Here is a 26,290-nt window from a genome sequence, read left to right as displayed (position 1 = left end):
CTATCCATATTTAAAATGATAGGTTGAGTGAACAAGACAAAAGAAGGGGCTGGAATGAAATAAAGAGAAACAGAACAAGGACCTCTGAGTCATAGTAAGTCACAGATTTGTCAAATTCAGTAATATTCACAGGATGAAGGAATCATTCCTCTTCCTGACCAGAAGCATTAAGCTCAGGTGAGCAAATAGGTAGCAGGAGAAGCAGTTGTTCAATTAGAAAAAGTTTAAAAAAGAGAAAGAATTAGAGTCTCTCATAGAATTGGAAGCTAGGGAGGACTGGAGGGGAAAGTTCAGGTCAATGTCCAAAGGCTCCTAATTCAGCATTAAGAATAGGATTTTCTGCTGTTAGATAGGGATGTGACAAATGACAGAGGAGATGGAAGTTCATGTGAGATTGGTCAAGCAAGAGAGAAATTTGAGCTAGAATTATGATGCAGATGTGAGAAATGTGATGTAAGGTCTGTTGAGGAGATTTCCAGTAGGGAATTACCAATAAGTAGCAGTAGAAAGACTTTTTTTGTGCTGCTGGCTACTTGCCCCCTTCCATTTTGCCAGAGAGCCCTCTCTGATCACCCCAAAAGGCTCTGCTGCTGCTCCCCTGCTCCTGGGCTGAGCTGCAGGGTCAGCCCTGATGTGACACTGCTGGCCAGCCTGGCTGACTGGACAGCATGGAGCCTCACTGGGGGGGCCTGGAGCAGGAGCCTGGGAGCTGTGTTTGAGCTCCTGAGCTGTGTCTGAGCTCCCACACTTGCCCTTGGACCCCACATGAGCGACATTGTTGACCCTGACCTGTGGCTTGACCTCAGACCTGCCTCATTGCTATGGATGTGTGTAGAGCCATTGGGCTGCATTTGACCCTGGTGGCTGCCACTGGATGTGCTCTGCTCTCATCTCTCAGCACTGTGGGGCTGGGAGCCCCTGCCCTGCCCATCCTGCTGCCCTGCCTCACCCTCGATCCCCAGCTCTCCTGCCCTTGCTGTGCCCAGATGCAGGAGGAGAGAGTCAACCTGGAGCAGTTTCAGGGTGATGAGAGGAGCACAACTGCCTCACTAAATATCTCTAAGGTAAGCAGGCAGAAAAAGGAACAAGCTAAAAAAGCTGGCAGTGTTAGCATGAAAACAAATGTCTTTTGGAAAGTAGACACAGATTTCTTACACCAAAGCAGCCTGCATCTTGAAAGGCCTGCTAAGAATCAGTGCAGAGGGATCAGGAATGACAGCTTTTAGATGGAGCTTGAGCAGGTCACACAAGAGTTGATATGACAGGGAGAGCAAGGGCCAGATCCAAGCTCTTTTTTGTGCAATGAACACAGCAATGCTCAGCACATCCCTGGGGCTGGCAGCAGACTGGGGAACAGGGATACCTGAGGAAGCCAAACTTTCTTTCTCACTTGTCTTTTCACTACAACCTTTGTGCCCTGTTCCCCTGCTTCCTTCTCTACACTGCATGTTCCTGGCATTGTGACTCCACCACAGCTGGCTAAGGGGAAGGAGATAGAAGTACCCATTTATCTTTTTGGTAAATTCCCCCTTGTTTTAAAAAAAAAAAAAATATATATTTTTTTAATATTAGGACTACCATGCTCATTTGAGGTGTGCCTGATTAATTCCTTGGTGTTTTACCTGGTGAATACTGAAGTTAATCACAGTCAGTGTGCTCACTGCAATGGACCCTTTTCTCTGCACTCTTCTCTCCCAGTGAGCTAAAGAGAAAGCCTGAGCCCATATATGAAATCCTCATTCAAATACTGCATTCAGTCAAGCAGTTTAAAATTGCTTTGAGGGAGGGAGGGAGGAGAGAGGGAGGAGGCTTGGGGGGAGTGTGGTCTTGTACTTGGTGACTGCTGCAAGCTGGAACAGCACAGAGAAGGAAGGGCCTGTTTTTTGATATTCATAGCAGGGAATTTAATTTAAGGCTGGTGTGTTGCTGGTTGGAAATATGTATTAAATACCCAGATGCAAGAGAAATGGGTACAGAAAATAGCAAAATAAATACAGGATATTGGCTCATCTATGCAGAGCGCTGATTTCCTAAACCTGGCACATTGGGGATTCACTGCCTGCCCTGATTTTGTGTGTCACTGATTTGGCTAGGATCTAAACACAGAGCTTCACAGTCACTGAACCACCGTCCCAGCCCCAGCCAAGGCTGAGCACAAAGCAGGCCTGAACAAACCAGCAGGCAGACTACAAAGGGAGAGTGATTGTTCTGCTTAGCAGCAGCACTGTTTCTGCTATGCTTAGCATAGGAACAAGTTAATTTGGGAGCACAGTCTTCTTAAAAGGAAGCACTCCCCAGCCCAGCATCCCCAGGTTTCATGCAGTGTGCTGCCCTTTTTACCATACATGAGCCATGGATGTTGCTCACAATGTATTTTTTTACTACTCAAGTAGTATAAAAGCTTCTGATAAAAATCAGCTCTCTTAAACCTCTGCCTGGCATCTTGTTAAAAACTGACATCATGTTTGCCTGTCATCATTGGCTCACAAGGAAGTTTCTGCCATGACTTAATAAGCAAGAAGAAGGATTTTACTGTTAAGACAAAACAAGAAACTGCAATATCAAAACACTCATACAATTTTTCTCCAGTGCCCTTCGTCTAAAATACTTGGTCTTAACTGATTCTCCACAGAGGTAAAGATAAATTGTGAGTAAAAAACATGCCTAAAAAATATAGAGAAATGCACATAAGCTGTCCACAGCTCCAACCATATTAACAGAGGTGTAGAGATCATCAGTGTCCAGAAACATGCCCCAAAACAAAACAGTTCAGCAGCTCAAGAGCCAAGAACAGAGCAAGGAGGGGGCACCTGAGCACACTCACCATGCTGAGACCTGCAGTGTCCAGTGGGACCAGGGTGAACAAGCTCCCTTGGCATAGGGATTGTCCTATGTCCTGTATGTCCTTTGGCATAAGGAACTGTCCTGCCAGCAGCACAGGCACCCACATCCTCTCTCCAGGATGTGCAGGCACTTCTGTCAGGAAGGAAGGGACACAACCTTGTCTCTCTTTTGCTTTTTGAAGAAAGCATCTTCAGATGCTTTCACATTTCCTGGGGGCAGCTAACATAATTCAGAGCAATTTTCAACCCCCTCTAAGACATTCAGGGCACCCAGCACTGGGCTGCCAGAGATGCAGCCTGCACTTTTCCCTCTCCTCAGCATCAGCTGCTCCTTTGCTACCCATGGCAAGCTATGCCATAACTGTGAACTTTTTTTCTCCTATATTTTTGTGTTACAGCCTGCAAAATGCCACAGAAGGAGGGTAGGCAGCCCCTTGGACCCCCTGTTTCTCACCTGCCAGGGAGCAGGGCACACTGTGGTGAGCATGGGCTGAGAGGGGGAGAGCTCCTTCCCTCCTCTGTGCAGCAGCAGAGCTCTAAACTCCACTCTGGCCTCATTCACCAGAGCCAGCAGCTGCACAGGGGCTGAATGAAGACCCAGGAGCCCGGCCCCACATTTGGGGTTGTGCAGGCAGTGGGGCAGTGCTGCCCTTCAGCTGCCCCAGGGGCCATTCCAGAGCCATCAGCTGCAATGGATGGAGCAGAGGCACCGAGCCCTGCTTGGGCACTCAGGGCATGAACAAAATGAGTGCTGGATATAGCACCCTCATTCAAATAGCACAGCATTTTAGCACCAGAAATAGTATCTTTCTCTTTCTCTTTTTTTTTTTTTTTTCCGTGAAACTACTGGCAGAGAAAGATGCAACTTAGCATGAAAATAAGTATCAGAATAAGGCCCTAGCTGAATAGTCAGTACTCTGCATAATTCTCTCTTTTCATCCCCTCAGCCTAGATCCTCTCCAAATATTCAGATCAAAATTTGCAAAGTAGCTCCAGCATTTTGGCCATCAAAGTAAAAGCTGGAAAATTTAGATTCTGCATCCATCATATCCCTCTACTTTGAATAAAATCAGCTCTCTGATTTTGCCATCAGGCTAATCATGAAGTCTCTGTCCCTTTCTTTCTGTCTCTCTGTCAAAGATCAAAGAGCCACAAGAGATATACTTACTAGAAAAAAAGAAATATACCATTTTAAGGAATGTATTCAATTCCCCTCTCTACTTAAATATTTTTTTTACATGCAACATCTTCACCTTTAGCATATGAAAAAGCATGTAAGGGAAAGGACAGAGAGAAAACCACAAGTCAGGGTAAACTGTGGAGTAATATTCCTGCCATTTAATGGCAAAAGTCTGTTTCAAAGACCCCTGCATGCTTTACACAGAGTCTACGTTTGAATGATGCATTGCTAGACAATAGAAAAGGCCAGCAGAGGGAAGTAGTCTAAAATTATAACTGAAAATTAAAAATTACGAGCAAAAATACAGAACAGGAGACAAATCCAACTACATAATTTTCATGTTAACTCTCTGGGCAGTACAGTAAGAGGGCCAGAATACACTTCTATCAAAAGCAGTGAGAATAACCCTGAGAGCCATCTTTCTCAAATCACAGATGAATTCGAATGGGAAGAGGCATGCAACAACAAAAAAAAAATAGTTGTTAATGCATAAAACTACTGTATGACTTCCAATAGCTGGACTCAAGAACCCTGGTTAAATACTGACTTTCTTTCAGAGTCAATCAGATAATAAGACCCCTTTAGAAGCACAGAATAGTTAAATTCATCACCATAATTTAATTGTAGAAGGTTATTAAAGAGCACTTCGACTCCCCTCCTGCTTCGGCGCTGCTTTTGTGTATTAAACTCAGACTAATCAAATTGCAGATTCCAAGAGTACTGTATTAGTCATCCCCATCCCTTTTAATTTGTTTAATGGCCTCCTTTTTTCTCCCCCCTCTTGTGTGTGTGTTCTGACTGGCTGTGCAGCGCTTAGGCTCACGACATGTAAATAAAGAATGGATAGGGGAACAGTTCGTCGAAAAGAATAAAGCGTGCCTCCATTCTAAAGTTACATTTGATGTCAGCGTAATTCATGGGACGTGTACTGCAAGCAATGGTGCTTATTATTTCTGCTTAGCTGTCTACAGACACAGGAGGAGAGGGAGAGGGGAAAAAAAAAAAAAGGAAGAAAGGAAAAGAAAAGAAGTCTGAATTTACACTTACTGCTTCAAAAGCCCTTTTGTGCATCGCCAACTTCTCCTGGCTGAAGATGCAGTATTTTGCCAAAAAGTCGACTGCAAGAGCAGACAAAAAAAGGATAAAATACCCCATAAAAGAACTCCTTTCCCCATTTTTTCTTAAGAATTTCTGTGAATTGCCATAAAGAGAATGATTTTTTTAGATGCACAGCAACACTGGCCAGACACCTCTTCTTGCAAAAATTTCACTTTGTGGTTTGCTTCTTGTGTTTTGGTTGTTTTTGTTGTGGGTTTTCTTTTTTTTTTCCCCTTCTCTTTCTTATTTGGAAATGTCTTTTCACCTGGCCTAGGGCACAAAGTCAAATTTAGCCATGAATAGGAGATGTTTAACATGTATAAAGCATAAGAGCTTCATCCTGGTCAGGCAGTAGTCTGGGAGTGTGGCTAGAGCTTGTTATTTGTTTTAAATGTTAAGGAAAAGAACCTCTTCAGACTTGTGATCTGCAGAGCAGCATCCTCCACAGGTTCTCCCAAATATGCCACTAGAAATCAAATTCCTTTGGTTAGCTCCAGCCAGAAGAGACAGGGATACAAAAAAAGCTTTGTCTTTCAGTATTAAGCAGCTATATCACAGAAAAGACAAACCTTTTCCTATTTCTCTCTCTTACTGAGATCAAATAGGATGTCGTTAAAAAACACCACATAGGATTCCCTATCCTCAAGGTTTTTTGCTTGTTTCCAGGCCTGTCATCCAAGAAGAGTAAGTATGAAGTTGGCCTTGCTTCCTCACACCTAACACAGCATGAAAAACTGCTGGGAGCAGGATGAGAAAATTGGAGGGGAAAGTCAGGTCTTGCCACAAACACAGGCTGAGCTCATGAGTTCTGTGGATGGTACCAACTCCGTCACCTCTGCATTCAAACTCCTCCTAATAATTATTGGTTCCTTTCCAACCTCTTTCTCTGTGTCCCAGGTCTGCCATTTCTATCACCTCATCATCACATTCATAGGAAAGAAATCCTATTTTCACATCAAGGGAAATCACTAGGAAATTCAGGACCTGATAGGAAAAAAGTGTTGGGTCTCAGCTTTTCCAATTTCTTGTTCATTTAGAGTGAGAACTGGAAAACCGAGATAATAATTTGCAAAATTGTCCCAAAATAAAATCTGAATTATAATCATCATCATCATCACTAAAATTATTTTTCTGTAAAGTCAGAAGGAGTGATTCACAATGTGGTGGCAATGTGGTATTCTGGCTGGTATCTAAACAAGCTTACAACATAAATCTCTTGTTTCCTTTTAAAAGAGTACATTTGTGTTCAGGTTGTGTTTTGGGGCATGTGCAAGGAAGGTTCCTATTGGGAGGGAATGTTCATTGTTTGTTTATTGCTGTGTCCTAAAGGGTACAAAAGGACAAATAAAGATGCTTGAATGCCATTGTTTCTTATCCTATATACTCCAGATGAACCAAATCTGTGTGATAAAAACAACAAAAATATCTTGGCTTTCCATGTCAAAACAGCAGCAGAGATTTCTATTTCAAGCACAAATTGACAGATGCTCCAAGATTGTTGTTATCACATGGTATTCTTTCTAATTCCAAACTTAACTGTGATGCTGAAAGGAATGAGAAAACTATTTTCTGGCCGAACTGATTTTGCACAGGTCTATCTTACTGTCAGCATCTAAGAAAAATTTAAGTCAAAGATAACCAATGCACTAATGGCAGAGGTTCCAGAAAAGATTTGTACTGTGCTCAGTATTGAGCATTTCCCCGGGACCTAATACCTGTTTTCACCACAAAAATTTTCAGAAGTTGCCCTTTTTTTGTTTGCACATCGTCACGGGCTTGGGAGATGTAGATGTTCCAACCCTCTGGGAAGCATCACTTCTGGGAAGATCTGCATTGGCGCCCTCTGGTGATTCTGGAAAACAGCAAACCATGAAAGAAAAGCTGTCATTTCACTTGGAATAAAACCTTGACGTTTCTTCTCTCCTGAGTATTATATAAAGTTGCAACTTCCCTTTCATCTGAGTGTTTAATCAAATTCAGGAAGCAATTAACAACTCAGGAAGCAATTAACAATTTCAGGAAGTGAAAGATGGAGGGTCATGTCTCCCAGAAATGGAGGACCAGGAAAGAAAACTTCGGTACTTATTTAAGCAACTTTTAAGGTCAGATTAGTCTCTTAAACCACCTACTCTGCTCTATCTACTCTGCTTTGGTGAATTACAAAGGCCAAAGGATGTCATATATTCCTGTGTAACTGGTCCAATTATTTGTACCTAGCCAAAGCACAGATTTCAGGAAGACTTTCCTGTTTTCATCTGAAGCTGGCAGAATATGGAGAATGCCATGTGGATGTACAGTTTATTATTTCTAAAACCAGTGTTTGGCTTACATGACACTTGAACTTGTTTTAAATCTCAACAAAACCAGTTTTTGCAAGGTTAAAGAACCCTTTATGTATTATATCCTCCCTGTAAAATGACTTACATGCTGTAGTAAAGATTATGTTCGGAGGAAGTTAAATGAAGTATTTCTGTCAAACATTTTTACCATTCCTTAAAAGATTTTCCAGTGATCCTTGCCCCCCCTAAAAATACTGGCAGCTTTTTAAGACATGAACAACAAAACTGTATGGACAGCCTCACCAGCACCATTGATCTCCTCTAACTTGTTCTTTTCCTCCAGTATGGCCAAAGGGGCAAACAAAGAGCAATCTTCCATTCTAATCTTGGGCAATAATTTCAACTTTAGGAAATGGATTTTCTGCAGCCATGTTCCCCATGCATCTGTTTCTCTCCCTTTGTTTATTCTCCCCATCCCCAGGAAGTTTTAAAATCGTTGATCAATTTTGACCAAGTGAGACAGAGGTGTAGAGGGTTGACAGGAATTAAGTACCTACAAGTTTCATGAAAATAGGCAGCAGAGTACAGGGAGGGAGGGAGGCCCTATTAATTCCCTCATTGAGGGAAAGACCTCAGCATGAGCTCAACCTTTGTTACAGCCTGGAAATCCACACGAGAGAGAAATCCTGGAAAGCAGCCATCATTAGTAGCAGTGCTCATGGAACCACCTGTTTAATTAATTATTCTCTGCTGTAAGGAACCGTTTAAAAACAGCTCCATAGCTTTCAATATAAGCTTGCTTGCAGTGCCCCCAGTAGGAGTCACAGAGACTGAGGTCAGGGGGAGCTGGTGCACTGTACCTCTCATAGTATATACCCTAAAAGGCTGCCAGAGGTCTTTGGGCTTGGGCAGACCCACGTTTGGGCCTGCCATATTCTTCCTGCTGTTGCTCAGTACTTTACAGCCAGGAACATTCTTCTGCCCTCCCACCATCAGGCTCTGTCTCCTCTCACTGCCTTTACCAGGGAGGGAGCCCAGTGTGATTGCATGCAAAGCCATGCTCAGGCCCTTACTCTGTAGCCACACAGTTTGCACAGAGGAGGAACACCTAAGAAAAACCCGCTGAAAACTCAAAAGAAATCCATCTGAATATGCCTGTACTGAAACAGCATCATAAACAGGTGAGATTTATGAGATAGAGAGAGCATGCACCCTTCAGGCTGGGCTAATTAGTCACCCTGTGCCAAATGTGAAGTCAGAGAATCATAGAACATCCTGAGTTTAAAGGGATCCACAGGGACCATCGAGTCCAACTCCTGCCCCTGCACAAGACAAGCCCAAGTCTTGATTCCAAAACAGGTAAGTGTAGCCATGAGATTTTATAAAAAATCCTTTCCTTAGGATTTTTTTCTCCTAAGAAGCTGAGAGGCCTCAGGATCAAAATGCAAACAATGGTTATCTGCTGCTGTGGAATGCAACAGGTGCATCTGGGATTGGTCTCATGTGGTTGTTTCTAATTAATGGCCAATCACAGCCCAGCTGGCTCGGACTCTCTGTCCGAGACACAAGCTTTTGTTATCATTCCATTATTTCTCTATTCTTAGCTAGCCCTCTGATGAAACCCTTTATTCTTTTAGTATAGTTTTAATATAATATATATCATAAAATAATAAATCAAGCCTTCTGAAACATGGAGTCAGATCCTCGTCTCTTCCCTCATCCTAAGACCCCTGCCACAGGTAAGTATTCCAGCTTTTCAGAGAGACAGCAGCAACGTTATTATTTCCTTAGGTACACGTAAAATAATGTCCTTTCACCCAATGCTGAGAATTAAAAAGGTTGTTTTTATTGAAACCAGAAATAATTCTAACAAAATAGTTCAAAGAGGGTTGCAAAACTAGAATTTAATCCCTTCAATGAAAAAAATAAGTAACTGATACTAGAACACTTTTTAGTCCAATATTTCTAAGATCATATCTCAAAAAGGCACTTGAGAGAAAAAACAAGCTTCATTACTAGTGCAAAGAACAGGAAAATTAGTGTTTGGCTCTTTGTTCCCAAGCTGACCACCACCTGTAGCATTTACTCCATGCACTCAGTTGTGCCTGTATATCTGCTTTCTGAACTCCTGTGTGCTTTGCAGGGTGCACAGGACACAACCCATGAAAAGAGTGACAAGTTTGCAGAGAAGAGGGTCCAGCAAGTGGGTATAAACCAGGGGAGTGAAGGAAAAGGCCAGGCAAATACAGGAGGGCTCCAGGCACACTCAGGGCAGTGTCACCCAGGCATGGGGGACACTTCCCTGGGGATTTTGTGGCCATGCAGAGCTCATGGCCACGTCAGCTTTGGCAGCACGCCCCGTTCCTGAGGAGGGGAAAGTGGCTTATTTTGCTTTTGTAAACTAGAGCTCTCATATTGCAGTAAGCTTCTCATATTAAAAGAATATTAAAATTGAAAAGTCAAGTACTTAAAGGCCAGGAAATTATGGAAAATACTACAGTATTACATGCTTAAAGGACACATCATGATGCAAGAAAGAGGGTAAAAGTCAAATTATACAGGAAACTTTAGCCTTGTAATTTCAAAATATTTCAAAGCAAGAGAAAAACTGAGGTAGCCATATCATGAAATCAGTACCAACCTCTATTCCTACCCTGCTCCATAACTTCCATTTACTTTTTAATTACATTTGTTGTCTGTTCTTGAAACTATAAAGAAGATCTTGTAACATTTTATGAACATCAAAAGATGAACCCTCTTAACCTTCCCTGAATAACACATTCTTTCCCATTTTACAGATAGGGAAACCAAAAGATTAAGTAACATTTCCAAAGCCAGTGAACACAGTGGTAGCAGACACAGAAATCACTGCTCTTCAGCACTGTGCTTTAACTGGAGACAATGGTCTCCCATGGGATATCTGTGTCAGAGCTTTGAAGGACATCAAAGTACACCAGGCTGTCAATAGAGATAATGGAATAATTGGCAACTGTGTCCAGGATGCTTTTCCTTTCAGGAAAGCTGGATTAGGATCTTCAGCCAATTAAGTAATGCTGTTGACTGGGCAATCATAGATGTTTATAGACACGTAGAAAGGAAACTACAAGGGAAAGAATAACCAGGGGCTCAATTAAATTCTAAAACCAGTATACTACTTACAAGAAGCTGAAGAAATTTTGCTGGAGTAGAAACTAACTTATGGTGAAATTTGACCATTAAAACGTCAGGACTGGGAACACAAATCTTCAGGCTCCTCGCAATAATTCTAAATCATCGTATTTGCTTTTCAGAGCCAACCATCTCATATGGAACCAGGGATCAGACTAATATTGTGTAAAAGATATAAACTCAATGTCAAAAGTGTATGCAAATGCACACACCTCTCCTCCCAAAAATCAGCAGCCCCTTTTAAAGTCCATCAATATTTTGTAAATGCAAAGGGATTAATTTCTCATCTGCCTTTGAAATACACTAAAATTTCCTGGTTTTAACCAAAACAAATCCTTTTAATGTACCCTATTGCAAGAGAAATATGACAATATATTCAATCAAAAATGTTTTCTAAATGGGGCTGTCCAACAATTTTACAGGTTTTCAATGTTTGCCATGAACTGTGGGCAGAGATAGATTTAACACAGCACTACTGGCAGATAAAAGCACAGAATAGGTTCAAGAGTCTGTAAAATTTGTACTCCCATGTTAAACAAGTAAAAGCAAATTGAGGCACACAGCAACACTTTCATATGAAAGAGGAGACCTCTTTTCTGGGTTAAGGGGGTCCAAAGGGCACCTCATTTTACAGGCATCCCCAACAGGCAGTCCTGTAACTTCTAGGTGTGGAATCCATGAGGCATTGTAAATAACTCACTTTATTCACCCTTAAAAAGAAACACACCTTATAAATTTAAGATTCAGACTTTGATCAGAAACTAGTTTCTCCACTCTTCTCCTCCCTCCTTCTTTCTCTCACCCATACACATACACATAGAAATCCTAATATTTTGGATACCTCTTGCTAGGTTACACAAATGTTACCTGGTCTTTGTAAATAAGGGTGTGGATGCCATTGTAACAGCAAGGGGCAGCCAGTCCACCATTCCCAAAGCTCTGCCATGAAATAGCAAAGGCCAGGAGGGGAAAAATTCAGCTGTATTTCATCAAACTCAAGTGTCCCTGGGCAATAAGTATATAAGCACAACTTCTTCAATAAAGATTGTGTGGGTAAGAGAAGACTCTCAGTAAAGCATGGTGAAACTGAAAAAGGTGTGTTCTTTTCCCATATGCCCTAATGATGGGCAGGACAATCTGTTTCACAGCACCTTGATAAAACTTGCACATTACCATATTGTATAGCTCAAACAATTATATCTGTAATGAAGAAATGCATTTTTCTCAAGATCCCATTCTTTTGGACAGCTTTAATTTTTTAGCACTAGTTTTTCCTTTGCTAGCCCAGCTGCCAAGGGTGGTCATGCTTTCCTTTTATAATTTGTCTTCACTTCTGCCAAACTAGAAGTATACCTGTACCTTTCTACACTCTCCTAAAGTCTTTCTGCTGACTTTTGAAAATGTCTGGCTCTATAATATCAGGCAGGCATTCTGATTCATGCTACCCCTGTCTCATGCTTCCCTGGTTAGGCACAAGTTCAAGGAGGATTTACAGAAAGTTATTATGTTTTACCTCATTAGGCCTTACCCTTTCAGAGTGTATTAAAGTTCAATAGCATTGTAGCTTGATGCCTGGCTTTGCAACTAAGGTTTCTTTCAAGACGCTCTGTCCACAGAGCTGTGGGTCATTAGACACTTTTCAGTTTCTTACCATCAAAAATACGTCAGCAGGAAAAGCCTCAGTGATCCTACTTTATAAAAACAAACAGGCAACAAAACTCATGACAGATACTCTCATCTTTGGCACTGATGTGAAGGTTTACTAGTGAGTGAGAGAGAGCTTGGGGGCTTAATTCTTCACTTGCATGAACTTTTGGGGTCAGCTGGCAAAATTTTGATCAAATCAAATCAATTCCAAGGCAGCGCCTGTCTTGTCAGGACAAAATGGGAAGCCTTTTGTTTCTGTGAGACTCAGGCCTTATCAGCTCATTCTGTCACTCATACTTCCTCAGCCCACTTGCAAATCCTCCTGGATTTACTGCAGATGTATGAAGCTTGCTGGAAATAATAGTACAAGCAAAGAGGCTAGTCCAGCTATCGACTCCAAGCTCTGGGTAATACCAATGGGAAATTATTCACACAAAAGGTGCGCTGGGGTGACAAATGAAGAGTGTGCTTTGGCCCTTTGGAGATGCTGGCAGCTTGGACAAAGCTAACCCACTAATGCCAAACAGCTCCCTTTATCTGATTGCATGCTGAGCACTTGCCTCCCCTTCCTGATACCAGCACCCTGCCCACCCCTCACACCAGCCTTTCATGCACACAGGTTGCTTTCTTCTATGCAGTCTAGCATGAAATGGAAATCTACAGCAAGAACTTGTCTAAAAAAGCATTATCTTCTCCTTGCTTTTCCCAATAGACATCTTTAATGTTTAAATGCAGCAAAACTGAAGGAGGAATGTGAGGAGAGATTCATGCCATGTTTTCTCACATTTGCCGCCAACACCACTGAGACAAGGAAATAATTCTTTTGCCCCCTTTTTAATATCTGAGTTCCTTCCTTCCTTCCTTCCTTCCTTCCTTCCTTCCTTCCTTCCTTCCTTCCTTCCGCCCCTTCCGCCCCTTCCGCCCCTTCCGCCCCTTCCTTCCGCCCCTTCCTTCCTTCCGCCCCTTCCTTCCTTCCGCCCCTTCCTTCCTTCCGCCCCTTCCTTCCGCCCCTTCCTTCCGCCCCTTCCTTCCTTCCGCCCCTTCCTTCCTTCCTTCCTTCCGCCCCTTCCTTCCTTCCGCCCCTTCCTTCCTTCCGCCCCTTCCTTCCGCCCCTTCCTTCCTTCCTTCCGCCCCTTCCTTCCTTCCGCCCCTTCCTTCCACCCCTTCCTTCCTTCCTTCCTTCCGCCCCTTCCTTCCTTCCGCCCCTTCCTTCCTTCCGCCCCTTCCTTGCTTCCTTCTGCCCCTTCCTTCCGGCACTTCCTTCCTATTTCTAATGGGTACCCTGCAGATACTGCATGGAAACACCAATTTGCTCCAAGGAAAGGATGCACAATGAAACCAGGAGGGCATGAGCCTCCAAGGTCTTGACTGCTCTGGCTCTTCTGTGTGAATCACACAATACTACATTGGGCATGGCAACAACATCCAGGTGTGCTGTGAAGGACTCTGGAAACTTGCTGATCCTCATGAGGCTGAGATCCCTAGTCAAATTGTGGATAATTTCAGTACTTTCAGGATTTTAAGGACTCTTATTAAAAAAAATGCTAAGCAACTATTTACATGGGCAACTAATGATAGGACAAAGGGAAAATATTCTAAACTAAAAGAGGGGAGGTTTAGGTAAGATGTTAGCATGAATTTCTTTACTTGGAAGTGGTAAAGCATTGGATCAAGCTGGCCAGAGGAGCTGTTGATGTTCCCTTCCTAGAAGTGTTCAAGGCCAGATCAAATGGGGCTTTGACTGACCTCATCTATCAGGCAATACTCCAGCCTATGGCATGGGTGTGGAAATAGGTGATATTTGAGGTCCCTTCAAACTCAACCCAACACAACCCATTTCTATTCTATTCTATTCTATTCTATTCTATTCTATTCTATTCTATTCTATTCTATTCTATTCTATTTCTATTTCTATTTCTATTTCTATTTCTATTCTTTGAAATCCAGTCTGTTCACCTGAAGCTCATAAAGTGCTTTGAGGTAAATTTCCATACAGGAAGACTTAAATTATATCAGAAGCAAAAGCTCCTAACAATGGCTTTACGCTACTGATTTTAAGAAGAAGGGACAAAAATGCTACTAACAGCAATAAGGGAAAAGCAGACATGCTCAGTATAAAGCACTTTGGTGTAGTTAGGAAAAGTCACCAATTTTCTATATTGAGCTTTTGTTTAATTTACTGATATAAACAAAATCAGAGGGTGATTATGACATGTCTTCCACTGCAATAGCAGCAAAAAGAGGTATAAAAAAGCAAGCACAAAAGTAAGATATCAGCCAACCTGGAAAATGATTTCCAAGAGTTTTAACAGAAACTGAAGCAGTTCTCTGGCTCCTGATTTCTCAAACACTGAGGAAGCACCAGAGCTGGGAGGAGAGCTAATATTGTGCCACTGTTTAAAAAGGGTAAATGGCATGACCCAGGTAATTATAGACCTGTCAGCTTGACATCAAACCCAGGCAAAACAGTGCAGCAGCTGATAAGGGATTTGATTAATAAAGAATGGAAGGAGGGAAATATAATTAATGCCAGTCAACACAGGTTTATGAAAATAGATCTTGTCAAACTAACTTGATTTGTTTTCTGGATAAGATTACTGGTTTGGTTGATATAGGTAATGGACTGAGGACTTCTACTGTGTATTTCACTTGGTATCACATGAAACTTTGATTAAAACACTGGAATAACACCAAACTATCATGCTACCAATTCACTGGGTTAAAAGCTGGCTGACAGGTCTAAAAATATAATTACAAATGAACAACATTTATTAAGACGTATTTTTGTCCACTCCTATTTAATATCTTTGTCAATAATGCAGAAGAAAACCTTGTCTCTAAAGACCACAGAGGGTCAGTTGATCAGGAGGATGACGTATTATTAAGCAGCCTTGCTGCTGATCCAGAGTAATTAGGATCATTTAGCTGAAAGGTACTGAACAGACTCATGCACTATCCCTTAATGTCCTGTCAGACAGCCTGGGAGGCAGGGCTACAAGGATGGTGTCTCTTCCTTATTGCATTATTCAACACATCTCTCAACAAGGATTTCTTCTACCTAAAGCTGCCCAAGCTAGCTAAAACACCTACACCATGGCCAACTCCCTTCCACCCACATTGCTCCACAGCTTGTGCAGTTTCCCATTAACACAGTCCTGGTTTTGTTAACCCCTTTACAGAGATTTTCAGTAGTCCATGGCCTGGGTTTCCTCCTGTTCCCAAAAGGAGGCCCATGACTTTTTCTCTGTATGGATGAGGTACAATATCAACAGATGACATAACAAATTTGTCAAGGTCTTGTGAAATCAGAACCTGCATGAGGCCTGGAGCAGTCTGAGGCACATTAAAGGTCTTTTATGTGGATGATGCTCCAGGTGATGACATGCTCACAGAGGCTGACCTCAGAAGTGAGCAGTGCTCACACAGCCTTCATATGACATTGATGCCAATGTCACAGAATAACTGTCCAAGTCCCTCTCCACAGCCCACTTAAGAGGGGACCAGAGGAAAGCCATGCTCAGCAGAGCAATTCTCATAACTACATAATTGTCAGAGTCTCTCTTTGTGACACTGAGTGACTATTCCATGAGACATGCTCTGAGAAGCAAAAAAGCAAGAGGTCACCCTCCTGGCATGAAGGGAGGAAGCTACTCCAAGGGTCCTTATTTAGTGATATTTTTCACTAGGGCAAGGATTAGGACAGGGCATTCACTGACTTTCACAATTCCCAGAAAGACAACGCTGAACAAGTGACATCTGAGAGGACAACTTGGAATTTGCCCACAAATTGAACTGCTTTCTGTTCTGTGTAAGGCAAAAATGGGTTCATGACACCATAGAAGTAATGATGCAAATTCTGTATGGCACTCCACATGCCTCATCATGGAAACAGATTTATAAGCAGTTGATAAATTTCTGATTTGGACTTCACGCAGAAAAAAGAAAAATAAAGTAACTTTTCTGGTTTATTTTAGGATTCTATTACGAATAGTTCTATTTTAGACTTAATGCAAAAACTTCTTTTTATCAACACTTTTGGCACTGAACAAAACCTCAGCCTTTGTTATATTTTTATGGGTCCTGTTCTTTGAGAGGTATTTTAATGCATATTGTTGTTTCCATTTTAGCAAGTGTTGCTCATTTTTTCAGAAGCAGATGGTGTTTACTGAATGTTGTTTGTTCCAAAAATAAGCAACATCCAACTGTTCACTTTGGAGGTGTGAAAGAGGGAAGGCCTGATGCATAAACATGGCTTCTCCTTTGACTTCCCCTTGTTTTTCTTCTGGTGAAAGGAGCTGCCAGTGCCTCCTTGGAAGCCTGTGCAACTGAGGAGTTTGTGCTGTCACTGTAGCAGAGAGGGCACACAGCTCCAACCAGTGCTGCTGCCAGAGCCAAGCAGTAGCTAACAGCTCCTGGGGTGCCAGCTCAGAGGCTTTGTAACAGCTCCTTTGCAGCCCACCAAAGGAAGGAAACACTTCTTACTAGCTGGTGCTAGCAGTCAGCCTAAATGAGGCCACATCATGTTTCCTCTCTGGCCAGTAGAGAGAAGGAGGCTTTTTTTGGGTAGCACAAGTAAAATGTCTCTGCTGAATAAAGAGACGACCTGTAAAGACTCATTTCCATCTTAAGAGTTCCATGGGCAAATGAGGTCTCCACTCTGCTGAACTCCCACCGTGTGTTCCTGGGCAGGAACAGCAGTGCAGAGGCTGCACAAAGTCCCAAGGGATGGATATTTCTGGGCATCTACAGAGCACCCACTGTTTTTCGGGACTAGGCTCTACCAGAAGGAGGGACATGCGTCAGGGGTGAGAGGACAGATATGTTCTGACTCTCGTCTAGAAGTTTGGAACAGCACACAGGAGTCACAAGGAGACAGTTCTAGAGTCAGCATTATAAAAATTATCTGTAACAACCTGAGCAGGGACAGAACTTTGCCAGGATCCCAGGCACCAGCTCCACACCTGAGGTTTACTCTGCAGGGTCAGGCACAGAGGTCCAGGAGTACCAGCTTAATGGGGCCTGGAGCTGCACTGAGCTGTCCACACACACCTGAAGACACCAGCATCAAGCCCTGCCTTGGTATTTGCACCTCTGCTGTGGGCTCCACCTCATTAATCCTGCTCCTGACCTGAATGAGCCAAGGCCAGTTGCTTTGCTTTGATTAGACAGTTAAAAAGTGTCAATTTTGCCAAACTATCTGGCAGCACAGCCTAACATCCTTTGCTAGATAAAGCTTCTTAATGAGTCCTCAGGGCAGCTGCTTGCCAGCAGACAAGGCTGAGAAGGGATCTAGGAGCACCAGCTACTAACCATTGTCAGACAGGAGAACCTGTGGCATCCTGGAATATCTTTTCTGAATAAAGTATTAAAGAAGAGAACCACTGCAGGGTGCCCTATTATGTTTTTAAAACACTCCAAGTTTGCTTAGTGTTTATCCAAAAAAGCTAATTATACTTGAGGCTTAACGTGAATTGCTCGATAAATAAACACAGAAATAGGAGCTCAGTGACTGCTATGCTTTCTTTAAAATGCTGTCTTGAAGGCTCATTATGCTAAACACAAAAGAGAATTGGGAATTTCTTGCAATACACTTATTAAAGGCACATTTTCTACAGAAATGATTAAAGCATGATGGCACAATAGCATATAATTTGCTTTGTTGGCATTTTCAGTGGGAATCTTGCCGACAGCAAGTGTGGATGGGAAAAGTGGCTGCAGGGCCCCAACTTGTGTTGTGAGGAGCTGTCAGCAGTGATTCAGGAGGAGGATGCCCCAGCCCAGAAGAGGAGCACTGGCACAATAAGCACAGCTGACAACAAGGCAAGAAACCCCAAAGCTCATTTTTTGCACACACCCTATCCCTGTGGTAGTGGAAAAGTTTGAATTCCTGGGGGCAGCTCAGAAGATTTACATGGCACTGTTATGGTCACTGACAGCAGAAGATCCTGTGGTAGGTCCCCAGGTCTACAAATGGGATCCAAACTAGGCATGTCTACATAGTTGTGTTTTTGTCAAGGCAGCCAGAAAGGCACAAGGTGGAGTTATGTGATGCCAATGTCTCATGCTTTCTTAATGCTACAAAAAAAGAGTGTAAAGCAGACCTGATACAGGGAGGGGAAAACAAGTGGCTCAGATGATAATGGCATTGCATGATATACAACTGGCAAGTACAAAACTGACCCATTTAAAACAAAATATGACTTTGCACCACAGCCATGGTACTTCTGCACAGCAGGAGGAGGCCTGAAGTCAGTGATAGCTTGTCATCCACCCACCATTGTGGGAGACAGTTTCCAGAGAAGCAACAGGGAGCACATCTCAGTGGGGTTTGAATTGCGAGGTTTTTTCTTGTAGAGATGCAACCAAATAAATGGAACAGCTACCAGAAGAGGTAAGCATAAGAATGATAAACCTGAGATTGAACCCTGAAATACCTATTGACTCTAAACAGCAAACAGTTGGATATGAATTTGTCCCCTGTAGTAATTACATATCCTCTGAATAGAGAGAGACATAATTCTCCCAGGAAAATCCTGGGAAGCTGTGTAGAAGCTGTAGGAAACTTAGACAAAAGAACTCAAACAATTATTATCTCTCTTTCTGTAACCATTATTTATAGATATAGTTCTCTAGAGTGTACTATTCATAGTCACCAATAATGTGAGATGTTTCTACTTTAGGACCAATCAAGTATCACCTTAACAAGTCACATTATAAAAAAACCTGCTACTTTTATTAAGTACTTTTACCTTCTGATCCACCTGAAGACTAGAGTCTTCTTTCCATCCCTGACTCAACAACGTCAGACCCCACTTAAGTTAAATATCTACAGGACAGAGATGAATTTTCTTTGCAAGGCACCAAAAAAGCTCCAGAGCCACCCAAGCCTTGGCATACACAGCAAGGAAAAGGGGCTGCTGAGGCCAGGAACTGCTCTGGGCAGGCTGTGTTTTTCATGCCTGGCCATGGTCTGGCTGAAGGTCACTGGGTAGATTGAAACAATCACAAAAGAAATTTGTCTTTCACCTTTCTAGTCTCTCGAGAGACTTTTATTTGCCACCGGTTTCAGTCTGATGGATGTTTTAACTTTGTCAAACTGTTCCTAGGAATTGTATATTAGTTTGCACTGCCTTTGAAACTCGGTTGTTATCCTGAAAGGGCAGGAAGTGGGGATTAAGTCCCTTAGATGTTGTTTGAACAACTTTCTTTTCACTCAGCGTTGTGACTCTGCAGCTTGCCAGAACATTTCAGCCTCTTTCCAGGAACTGGCACTGAAAGATGAAGCATGGCTGTCTGAAGACCTGGCATCTGTGCTGACTTTCATAGGTACCACACTGGAAGAATTGGAGAAGAAAACACGATGGCAGAGGAGAAAGAAGCATCCCTGGCACCACCTTATGCAAGTGGAACACGGAGGACCTGGGTTTCAAAGAAGCCCTCTGCTGCTTGTGGGATTCAGGAGCAAAGTACATTATTCAACTGGAAAATGTGACAACCTAATCATCCTGAAGGGTACTATTATTGTGTGCTTAATATGCCTTACAGTCCTGATGAACAGGAAAGGCTGGCTGACAAGTGTAGGATGATGTATCTAATGGCTCCATAGTACCGTGATGGATCCATAAAGGACTCTATTTCACAGTTTGGGGAAAATACAGACCATACAGCCGGCTTTTTAGGGCCACAGATTTCAGCAACCTGGACAAATAATTCCAGTTTAGGATATTCTCATTGTTGAATATTTTGCTTTACTTGTTGATGCCTAATTTAAATTTAGGACCTAATTCCAGAATCTGTGAAGACTTACACATTACAGAATGCAATTCATGTTTGCTAATCACTGGGTAAAATCAACAAAATGTTTTCAGTTCTAATCAGATGAAACAGTGCATTTGAAAACTCCTTGTGTCAGGATTATACAGCAAAGCAGCTTAAATTGTATATGCAAAATTTATAACTCTCAAGTGTGTCCCTGGTGCAGAATCTGAATTTCTTCTGGGCAATTGCACATGACAATCTAATTATTTGATAGACACACATAGATTCAATTGTGTAAAAGGAAGGCTTGCTCAGGTTTTGAGTGTATTATTTAGTTTTGAAAATAGACCCCCTGTCTCTCCTGCTATCATGAAAGATATCACTTTATAGAGGACATAACCTTCAGAAGTGTATTTGGGATGATTAAGGGTAATTTGGTAATCACAATCACGTCTGAAATACGGCAAAAGAATAGGAAATGGTGCAGGCAGGAGTTGATTCTAGTGGCACAGCTACCCTCTTCTCCTTTGATCTGGGGAATCAAATACAAGCTTAAAATTAAAGTTCACCATCTTGGAAAGTGGAGATTGTCTGAGCCTTCTTGACTTATGAATTAATATGAATCATAGAAAATAGAATATGCTAGTTGGAAGGGACCCATCAGGATCATTGAGTCCAACTCCTGGCCCTACAAAGGACAATGAAAGTCTTGTGCTTCTTCTTCCTCTCACTGCTCTGCACATTGGGGGTTTCTGCAGTCCTGGTTGGCAAGCCTAGCAAAGTCCACACAAAGCCATGAAGGCCTTCTGCAGAGTTCAGAAGTCCTACCCACAACAAAAAACTATCTTTGTGAGGTCTTAACTAGTTCTTTTACCACTAGGTAACAAAAAGTAAATCATACATAAAGATACATAACTGTTTCAAATCAGGAAAAAAATAAAATTAGGGGTGCATATCTTTTGGCTCTTCCCTGGTTAGCAGTTAAGAAAATCAAGATGTTAATAGTTCAAAGTGCTGAGTGTTCATACTTTTCAAGTAAAGAAGTTGTCTACTTTACATTCTCATCATTGTGGCTACTCTCATTTCAGTTGTCTCCCCAGAAATTTTGTACAATTATCTTGATATATGTTATTGGAATAATGAATGCGCATGTTCTGTTCTGTTTAAAGTCTAGAAGAGTCATCTTAGAAGCTGACCTGGCTACCAGAAAAAAAAAAAAACCCCATCAGACAAATCTGTCTAGAATTCAGCCCTGTCTCGTTACAAGTTGTGTCTATCCAATTAGTTTCATTTAGCACTTTAATTGATCCATTAGGAAGCCTTCAGCTTGGTGACCATTGTTGGGTGGGGACGAAGGACCTCTGAAACACGCCGGGCACTGTACATGCAAAGAGTCAGCCCAATATAGTCCTTCTTTTTGGAAAACCAAAGGTTTTCTTCAGGAGGAATTTAAAAAATGAGCCAAACAATGAAGGCTGTTGGTTGGTTTGCTAGGAGCTGAAAGCAAATACATCAATACAAGGGCCAAGATGATATTTTCCCTTCTAACTACAGCCAAGCGCAATGGTTGTAACAGTGTGGGAATCATGGGCTTTGCTGAATGATTTTAAGAAGTTAAGCACAGAATGCCACTGGACATCTAATCCTTCTAATCCAAAATTTATGCAATTATTTATTTCAGTGGGTGATTCCCGTGAATAAAGTGAGCAGGATTTGGCTCTGGTTATGGATAAGTGAGGAGGACACCAAAGCATAAAATGGCAGCTTAGAATGACAGAGGAGCTCCTAACCCTGGGGAGCCCATTTAAGCCAGCCAGCATGGTTCAGACAAAGCACTAAGAGGGGACACGGTCCCTTTCTGAAAAGAAAGAAAGGAAATTGCCCCTAAAAGAAAAATCCATAATCAGGATGACCATCAATGGAAGAGATTCCCTGTTGGTGAGGTACCTTCTTTCGACTGAGAAAATTCCCCACGTTTGTTGATTCTGATCCAGCTGGCCTGACTTGGATTTGTAACCACCAGATGCATTGCAAACAACTATGGATATTCTAAAGAAAATCAAATAAAGGCTTTTTTTAGACCAATAAGTAGCATTCTTGCAGATGGATGTGGAAGACAATCAGTCACAAAATGGATAAAATTGCTGCCCCCCTTCCAAAATATTTAAGACGCCTGCATCAAGCTGCCTTTGGTTTGTATACATATCAGATTATAGAAGATCTGCCTCTTTATAATTTTTCTTAAAAAGGATGGCAGCCTTAGTTCAATAGAGTTAGTGAGACAATCCTTTAAGCTGCGTCAAAATGCCAGTTATCCTAAGATGCCACCCAGATTTGAATAATTTAGAAAGAGACAAAACCACAGAAAGGAGGAATCATCCTTTGACTACTTCTGCTTTTGACACGGCTGCCTCCCTCTCCTTTTTACCAAAGCATCTTCGTCTCTCTATCAGTCATGACAAGTGCCAATCAAACCTTCCCTTTCTAAGGTTCTGGGGAGAAAGTGAAACATGAAACATTTTCTAACAATCAGTGACCAAAAGTCCACTATCAGTGTGTGGTCTGGGGGAAGCCAGCCTTTTCCTTTTTCACTTCTAATCTCTGACCCACTATTTACCTCTTCTTTTTTTATATACTTTAATCTCTTTGTTGCTCCAAAGGATCCTAAACAAATTGTAGGTCAGCGTGGATTAGGCTGCTTTGTTACCAATGATTAGTACATTTACTTTTGCTTTAACATCTTCAGCAACAGCTGAATGTCAAAAAGATCCAGCAAGAGTTTGTTTAATCACAACAAAAACTATACCCACATAGTCTTACAATTGCATTGTCAGTCTCAGCATAAAAAACTGGGATACAATAGGAGACAGTGACCGTGGACCTGCATTGTTAACATGTGTTTTCAGAGGTACTATTCCAGTGATTCAATATTACTACAACTAGATTCATAGTAACCTTCATCAGATCAGGATAAAAATTAAGCTTCAAATGTTTGCCTAAGAGCCTGAATTCTTCTCTCATTTGCACCGTCGTTGCACTGGATTCAGAAACATTTTATGCAGCTTGTAGTTGTAGAAATGCATTCAGTAGAAAAGTTATATAAACTTGCTCAAAAATCATGTAAACATGTGGATCAGAATTAAAGAAGGGAATTATCAAGCACTAGGCCAGTTTCAAAAGGATGTACAAGGACTAGATCTCATAAAACTAGATTCAGGTAAGCTTTCTTAAACCAGCATTGCATCTGCCCAGCCTGTGTGCAATGGAGTGTATATTGCTGTGATTTACATGTAGTAGGCCATAAAAAAATAAAAAATGGGCAGAAAAGGAGAAGAGTTTCATTTGAAGTCCCTTGATGCTGAAGTTGCACCTACATTAATAATCACCTTATACATTAGCAAGTCCAGGGTCAGGAAGCCTTTGTATGATTCCCAGAGCAAATAGCATCATCCTTTTACCCTGTTACCCCACCTTATCTTCCCACATCAAATTCAAGGTTTTTGTCAAAATCATCATCATTTTAACTGACATTATTTCCCATCCTCCAAGCACCACCAGAAATACCAGATCTGGCCCCTCTTTGTTCATGTTGCTGACAACTACTGCCATTGTCTTCTCACATTTATTTGATATAGGAAGTGACAGTCCCAATCTGAATTATCAAATCACTACCTTCCTCTGCACCAAAATGCTCCTGCTTTCTATCACCATGCAAAAACCCTTCTCATTCAATTTTCTATGGGAAATTTCCCAGAAAAATATTACTAGTACAAGAAGCTGTTGGAAGTATGTGATATAAATGACAGCCTAGTAAGGATTCCAGTTGATTTTAACTTCAGAACTTTAGTTGTTTTAGAGTTTTCACCAATGGTGGTAATTTGATGTTATGAATGTTCATAGCTCAGCAGTTATTGCTATGTTTCTTTTTACTGACAAAAAAAAAAATGAAACTCATGCTCAGGGAACTTTTAGAAATGTTTGAGTGATTTGGAAATTGTAAAAACACACACAAATACACAGAGCCATGTCCAGTATCTTATCAGAGTCATCCAAATTTGCCCATTATAGCATCTATGAAGTATACTATGTGTATAATAATCAGTATACTTAAGGCCAGAGAAAGAATGAGCACAAATATGTGTAATGGAGAAAAGAAAAATGCAGTCATTGGATTATAAACCATCCAAGATCCTTAAGGTCCCCAAACTGAGCAATTAAACCCTCAAAAACAAGTGCTAATTGAAAGTAGCCTTCATTGAGCAACCTGTGAGATGTGTAATAAAGACAAACTGAGAGATCAGATGAATAAAACCCATCAGCAAGTGTGAGCAGAGATCAGATAAGAAAAGGGACTAGAACCCAGGGATAAACCAGGAGTTTAATCAAGGGAATCAGAACTGTTTGTTACCAGATGTTCAGGCTGGTGCACTTCAATGAGAATGTAAACACAATATATAAAAATTAAGAAGGCCTTAAGGAAACAATCCTTGGCTTACCTGTACCATCCTGAGCCTTGGGTAATTGTGCAGTAAGGTGACTGTCTCAGTTCTCCAGAGTAGATTCAGTCTCATGAAAACCTGTAAAAAAATGTTACAATAAATGAGACTGAGCAAGGATGGAGATATTTTTATAGCTTTCTAAATATTAACAAATTGATCAGAAAAAGTAACCAAGCCCTTATTTTAGCATAATTGTCTTTTCTTTTCAAATTATTCCAATCAAAATATGTGAAGAAATATTTGACAATAACATCATTAGAGGATTTCAAGTTCAGTGGAGTAACTGGGTTTTCCTTTAAAACCATGTTTAACATTTAAAAGGTATTTAAAGAGGCCTATTTTATATATATATGAGAAAGGAAAATGGAACCATATTTAAAAAACCCTGTAATCTGGATGCTTTGTCAGATTTTGCGCATCACAAGAGTTTTTCTAATGAAGTAATGGACGCAGTGCAATTTTAGCTCAGACCAAGGACCCAAAAGGTTTGCCACCCTCCCACCCTATGCCCAGTGGGTCATGGGGAGGCACACCCAAGAGCAAGGACCAAGTGCATGCTGCCTGAGTGGCTCCAGGGCCACTTCTCTCCCCAGCCCCTGCAAAGGGCTTTGCCAGCCATTTGAAAGCAGTTTGCCAGCAGTTGCAATAAAGACCACTTCCTTAGCACAATGAAAAGCTAATTTTAGATGCTATTCCTGCAGATTGCATTCACCTGCCATAAACTTGTATGTGACTCACTGTTGTTTTATTCACACTGATGGGAGCCAATCTGCCTCTCCCTCCTGCAAAGCCCTCAAATCTGAGCTATGGCACACAACAGTCTGGCTGTGAGGGTGTAGCTGGATAGACAAACCACAGGTTACATCATAAATTTGGGTTCAGACCTGGAACAAGCATCTGAGGGTGTCCCTCACACTGAAACACCTCCTTGCAGACTGCATCATTTCAGTCACCTCACTTCTATTACTTCTCTTCCCCCAGTTTGGGCAGCTTTTGCAGAGTATTTTGCCCTGCTACTGGCAGAGGAAATGAAAATATTACATTTAGGGGTCTTGGCTCCTACACAAAATCCTTTAAACTTTAAAAAAATTTGAGACTGAGAGGGATTTTTTTACCTCCCCACAGTAAAAGACATTGAGGATAGATACCTATGATTATTTTATAACTCTGAAAAGTCTAATGAAATATCAAATAACACATTGATAAAGAGCAGCAAGTACCATCATTTGAAAAATAAGCTGTACCTTCAAGTCACTTTATGTAATTAAAAGTTTAGGGAACTGAATATGCTGTACTTTTAAATATGAGAACTCACAAAGGGAAAAAATTATAATCTATGTTTTTTCTGCTGCTGGGACATTTTAAGAGAGCTCATGTTCAGGTTGCAGTTGACTATCTGATCTTCAGACTGGCAAAGCTTCCCAAAGAATCACAAAGAAGGTATAAAGACATTATCTGTAAGGAATGAGATAACCCAAGTGACCTGTTTGCTGGAAGCACATGTACAGCCCCTTGCTCCATGGCAAACCAGAAGAAAAAGGGCTAATTTAATAATCTTAGGTGAGGCTTTAAGCCTGTTTTGAGGCTAATACCTTTGAGATGTCTGAGGAGCATCATCTCTTCTATATGAGCACTATATACTAGGCATAGGGAGGATTTTAAAATTTCCTAAAGCAACTATCTACAAAAGTAACACTGGTTTAGCTGCAAAACATTTACAGATCAGACTTTCCTGAGTCACTGGCTATGGTAATTAACTTTTTGAGACTATTTTCTGCCAACTACAGCTCATAAATTATTGTGATTAGATTGGCCTAA

The 26,290-nt window shown here is 41.5% G+C and overlaps 1 long non-coding RNA gene across 2 annotated transcripts in view; it reads right to left on the bottom strand.

Annotated features, from left to right (window-relative positions):
- Positions 1 to 26,290, bottom strand: part of LOC139587788 (uncharacterized) — a 234,361-nt gene that overhangs the window by 8,241 nt on the left and 199,830 nt on the right. Inside the window, exons 3-5 of one of the 2 annotated variants that reach the window (XR_011678491.1) lie at positions 24,470 to 24,550; positions 6,837 to 6,973; positions 5,071 to 5,141 (exon numbers count right to left, since the gene is read on the bottom strand). This is a non-coding gene — a long non-coding RNA (uncharacterized lncRNA). Of the gene's footprint in view, positions 1 to 4,847; positions 5,142 to 6,836; positions 6,974 to 24,469; positions 24,551 to 26,290 lie in introns of those variants that run through there. The other variant, XR_011678490.1, reaches the window with a different exon arrangement.

The sequence above is a fragment of the Agelaius tricolor genome, unplaced genomic scaffold (assembly GCF_023055355.1).
Source record: "Agelaius tricolor isolate 1412-34295 unplaced genomic scaffold, bAgeTri1.0.p SCAF_3, whole genome shotgun sequence".
NCBI classification, from domain to species: Eukaryota; Metazoa; Chordata; class Aves; order Passeriformes; family Icteridae; genus Agelaius; species Agelaius tricolor.
The sequence above is the reverse complement of the archived record's forward strand: the minus strand, read 5'-3'. Positions and strand labels throughout refer to the sequence as shown.